Here is a 5678-nt window from a genome sequence, read left to right as displayed (position 1 = left end):
CCCTCTCCCTGATGTGGGACAGGACCCCCCAGTTGAATGAGTCTCACTGGCAATGTGGGACACAGATTCCAGGAATGAGTTTGACCCTGGTATCGAGGGATTGAGAATGCCTTTTTTTTTTTTTTTTTTTCAGACACCACAAACATAGAACAAACCTTTATTACATGAGCTAGGATGGGAGAGAGGAATTATTTGCCTTTCTGGGCCTTGATTTTCCTCAGATGAAACTCCAGCTCCTTGCCTTCTAGCACATAGCCATCCACTCAGCCACACTGGCCTGGCCTCGAAGCAATGCATACAATAACTTGCCCTGCTGGAACTGCTCCTCCAGAAGACTGCTGATCTTGGCATTCTTTTTCCTTTCATAGTATTTCTTCTGAATTTTCTTTGATCATTTTTTGTTTAAAATTTCTTCCTCCTCAGGAGTCAGCTTGGTCCCCTTCTTGTGGCCCAGAGGCAGAGCATAGTGGGACTCATACCACTGCCGGGTACGGTGTGCTGTCAATGAGCACAACACAGTTCTTCACCAGGGTCTTGATGAAGACCAGCTCATTTTTGGATGCATTGTAGACAACATCAATGATCCTTGTTTTCTGAGTACAACACTCAGAATCCCAGGAGAAGTTTCCCACATCCAGCCTCAGGGCATGGTACTTCTTGTTGCCTCCTCACACCCTAACTGTGTATGCGACAGGGGCCAATCTTTGTGTTGGCAGCTGGGCATCCTAGCTCATACTTCCGCTTCTTGCAGTAAGGTCTTCTCTTGCCCCCAGTCTTGCGGTACTTGTGCCAGTTGTCCTGGGAGATGCCCACAGCATGGTGCTGGCTGGAAAGAGGGAGAATGTCTTTTTGACCAAAGCGGGAAAAAGAAAGTCAACAAAATAAGGGTTCAGTAGCTAAGAGAGTTCAGATAGAGTTGAGAGACTTTCCTGGACATTACTCCTATATATGCTTCAGCAAATATGTCAAATGGCCACAGTATGATAAGCCCAAATCAATAGTAGTCCCCAAAACCCTAAAGATTATCCAGGTCCCTATCTGAGACTCTATAAAAGTTTCACTCACTATGTTTATTCTTCAGAAGCTTAAATCCTCCAGAGAGCTCCTACACCAGCTAAGTCCCCAAACTCAGAGGCAATAGCCTCTTCAAGATGTGTCCCCTTTTCCCATAATGTTGACACCCCTTTTCAACATGAACAAGTTTCAGTGGTCACTCCCTAGACATTCCTGAAGATCAGAAAAGTGATTAAACTACAGGAAGGGGTAGCAAAAGACAAGATGGAAATTAGCAAAGGATTATGAATACTGAATCTCTATATAATTTTCTTTTTCTTTGTTGCTGGGGTATTGGAGTAGCCAGAAGGAAAGAACTGAAATGATGGAACTGTAACCTATAGCATTCTTTGAAATTTACTCTATAGCTACTTGTTAAATTGTAATTTGAAAGTTTTCATCTTTTTGTATATATGTTATATAGGAAATAACTGAAACAATGGTACTGTAACTCATAACAGTTTTGGAAATTTCCTATATAACTGCTTGTTAAATTGTACTTTGAAAGTTATTTCCCTTGTGCATATATGCTATATTTCACAATAAAGAAATAACTGAAACTGTGGAACTGTAACCCACAACATTCTTTGAAATTTGATCTCTAACTATTTGTTAAATTGCACTTGGGAAGTTATCACTTCCATGTATATATGTTATATTCCACACACAAAAAAATTATGATTAAACTTAAAAAAAAGGTTTAAATGGTTAAATGACTTGCCTAAGATCACAAACTGGTTAGTGCAGAACAAATAACCAAAACTTATTTTCTGACCCTTAAGTCCAATTCAGTTTATTCTCACAATTGAAAGCATTGTGAGACTTAATAATTGAAGGTTAGACAGGACAGTTTGTAATTGTGATTTCCAAACTTCCCCATATTCATAGCTTGATCCCCATAATGTACATACTCACACTGCTTCTAGCAAACCCTGGAACAAACTATTATCTGGATGATGTGACATGTTCATGAAAAGCACTGTTTGTTTCTTCAGAAGAATGTTTTAATAACCTAATACTCTTGAGAGTTCTGGATGTTCCGATTCCAGTTGTTCACAAACATTTTTTGTGCATCAGAATAACCTGCAGATGTTTTTTAAAAGCACTGATATTTTTGAACCTACCCTAGAGATTCAGATTTAGCATCTCACAGTTAAGGCCTTAGAGTCTGTATTTATGAGACTCACTGTGGATGATTCTCATGAGCAGCAAAATTTAAAAAACTCTTGCTACTACCTAACTTACCTGGAACTGAACTCAGATCTGGCATTTCTTTTTTCTCTTCTTTGGCTCTTAGAAACTTTTTTGGGTTTTTCCTTCCTTGATTTCCATAATCCTGTCTCAGTTGATTCAGCATTTCCCCAGATTATTCTTCCTTTTTAGTGTGCTACAACTATGACTATGCTTAGCTCCTTCCTCAGTTGGTTTGTACTGGCAACCCAGGTGCTTGAATCACTTTAGTATCCCACCTTGAAAGTGGTTTGCTTTCTTCCTCACTCTCAGCAGCAAATGTCACTTTGTCCAGATTTAAACTGTGTAGCTTGTGCCATGATCATTTAACCTCTGAGTAGCTTTGACTCAGAGTTTACATAAATTTCTGATGTGAATTTTGTATAATGCTAAGAAATTTCCATGAGAATCCACATTCCAACATGTTCTTCTCATCAATATGCAGGGACAGAATAGTATTGTCATGGAGAATAGTCTTCCTCTTTAAGTCTGTAAATTTAGGTAAGGATAAGCTCCTGTGAATTCATGAAAATGGCCACTTGAAAATGGCATCAACCTAAAACTTGTGGCCATATTCTGACTCACTCATTATGACAATTCTGGAGAAAAATAAATAAGAATTTATTTAGGAAAGTAAACAAGAATACTTCCTTAATCACATTCTATTGCCAACATGCAAAAACATGACTGGGATAATGAAAAAAAAAAAAAGCTCCAAAAGAAATAGGAAAATATTTGCTGGTAGCTTTAAGGCAGTCATTTATAAGCCTGATCTTAGCTCAAATACATTTTCCTTTAATTCAGCAGTCAGGGGAGGACTACAAGACTTGCACCAATGTTTTCTCACTGACTTCAAGGACTAAAGCAGTGGCAGAAGGTCATGACATCTTTTTAAACATGTAAAGGGCATGCCAGGTGGGAGGCAGGGGCTGTAGAGCACAGGGCAGAGACATAAATTCAGTGTTCCAAGCACTCATCAGTTCTGGGCAACTTAATCTGTGAACTTTTCACGCAATTTATGTTACTTTTCCTCCTTTCATCTACAAATCAACATAGTCCCTCTAAATGTGCACAATGAAAGAAAGTCTAAGCTCTGCATATGAATGAATCCCAGAGTAAATCCAGAGTAAGTTAGAATTCCTCGTATATCCCTACTAAGAAGTTGGTCTGTTTGAAGGAGCACCGACTCTACTCTAGACCCTGCAAAAAGTGCACCCCTGGGTCACTGACTGTAATTTCATCCCGGCTATCAAATTTGCTTACTGATATCTAAAAGAGATTACCTTCAAAGCACAACTGAACAGTTCTTCATAAAAGATCCCCCAAATGATGTGCAGGTAATATGAACAATGAACTCAGAATGAGAGCTTCCAAAAACCCAGACTCTGGACATGTTGATCAGTGTCGTAGATCTAGTAAAACTAATAGGGCCATCTAATCAGAAGGCATTAATTTAGTCTATATTCAAAGATTGGAAATAAGAGGAACTGCACAGATGTAGAACTTGTCATCATCTTGGCTGTTATTCTAAGAAGCAGCAGCTAATTTAACAGACCTATTACACTTAAGAGGCCTGAAGCACAATACTACTAAATCCAAGCACAGTGTTGGAAGTATTTTCAGACTTTATAAATGCTACTAAATGTGACTCTTGCAAAGTTAAATGAATGGGAATTATTTAATCTGGATTACAGTTCAATTAATAATAATAATAAAAGTGACTCTTCCAAAGATATAGACTTAATGATTGTAGTTCTTAAAATGCACATTTTTAAAGGTGTCGGTCTGGCAGGCATTCTGTAAATGACAGTGGATGTGGACAGAGGTATGGATACAGAAAATCAGGAAAAGAGTTCATTAGCATTTGGAAGGATGATGTCATGGTAACACACAGTCCCTTTCAGCACAGGATTGTTCTGCTAGACCACAATTTCCAAACGAAATGGTGTATTAGTTAGGGTTCTCTAAGGAAAAAGAATCAATGAGAGATATCTATGAATATAAGATTTATAGAAGTGTCTCACACTACTGTGGGTATGCATGAGTCCAAATTCCATAGGGCAAGCAGCAAACTGGCAACTCCAATGAAGACGTCCAATGAACTCCTCAGGAAATGAACTGGCAATTTCGACGAACTCCTCAGGAAACACTTCGCTGGGCAGCCAAAGAAGTGAAAGTCCTCTATCTGTCTTCCTTAAAAGTCTTCAAATGATTGATTGGATTAAATCCAGCCAACTGCATTCTCTCATTATGGGAGACATGCCCTTCATTGACGTCATCAGTCTCAGCTGCAGCCAATTGACTGATGATTTAATAAACCAGCCTGTTGGTTTATTAACCAGCCACAAACATCCTCACAGCAATGGTTAGGCCAGTGCTTACTTGACCAGACAGCTGGGTACTATCACCTGGCCAAGTTGTCACATGAATCTAACCATCACAGTCGGCCCCTTGACAACTTGGCAGTTATACACATCACCTAAAACCATACTTTATCTCTAAGTAGAGAACAATAACAATATTTCACTTAACAATAGTCCACTGTGCAGCGTACAACTGGTAATGCACTAAATCTCTCCAGAATAGGATACAAGACTTTGGGTGACATTAACTCTTAAAATTTATTTCCTTTAGCTGAAATACAGCAAAATGAACAAAACAGCTTATGCCATATAATAAGGGGATAAGACAGAGAAAAAAGCAATGATATTTGCTTTACAGACAAATACAAACGTAATCATAACAAAACAAGGAGGAAATATTCATGCTATCATAGTCCTCATTTCTGTAACTGGTCATGTGGCCATAGTTCATATTTATCACTACCTTCTTCCACTACCCATTCCATGTTCCCTTTACCCTCAGCAAGCACTTCAGCTGGCTGTGGTTTTTTGTCAGGTGGGGTGACCCAAACCTTCATTCCTGAAGTTTCTTGGCCATTGGTAGTCCTGCCTGGATTGGGTTGTTGCAGTTTTCCATTGACTTTAATCACAGGGCATGGTAGTCCTAAGGACATCCTAAGGGATCTCCTATATTCCAGGAAAACTCTTCTTTACTTCCATTGTGTAGTTGCAGTGCTATTTCCCCTTGATAGTCAGGATCAATCACCCCAGCCAGTGCAGTAATCCCCTTATTTGCCTGTTGATTCAGAGGCATAAGAAGCCCAAAGTGGCCAGGTGGAAGTCTTAACTTCCAGTTCAATGAGGTTATTGTTGTGTTTTCTGGTGGAAGCACTCCTCCTTTTGGAACAAAGACTTGTAGACCAGCAGAGCTTAAGCTTACAGGGACAGGAAGCAAAAATTTCCCTAGTGGATCACTAGGAGTGATAATGAGTGGTGCCACTCCTGTTTCCACCCCTTGATTCCTGGACCCATGAATCCTGGCTATGGGAGAAA

At 39.4% G+C, this 5678-nt stretch overlaps 1 pseudogene; it reads right to left on the bottom strand.

Moving 5' to 3' along the window:
* Positions 1 to 263: 263 nt before the first annotated feature.
* On the bottom strand, positions 264 to 2410 carry LOC119507710 (annotated as a pseudogene).
* Between the last annotated feature and the right edge of the window lie 3268 nt (positions 2411 to 5678).

Source organism: Choloepus didactylus, chromosome 13 (assembly GCF_015220235.1).
Source record: "Choloepus didactylus isolate mChoDid1 chromosome 13, mChoDid1.pri, whole genome shotgun sequence".
NCBI classification, from domain to species: Eukaryota; Metazoa; Chordata; class Mammalia; order Pilosa; family Megalonychidae; genus Choloepus; species Choloepus didactylus.
The sequence above is the reverse complement of the archived record's forward strand: the minus strand, read 5'-3'. Positions and strand labels throughout refer to the sequence as shown.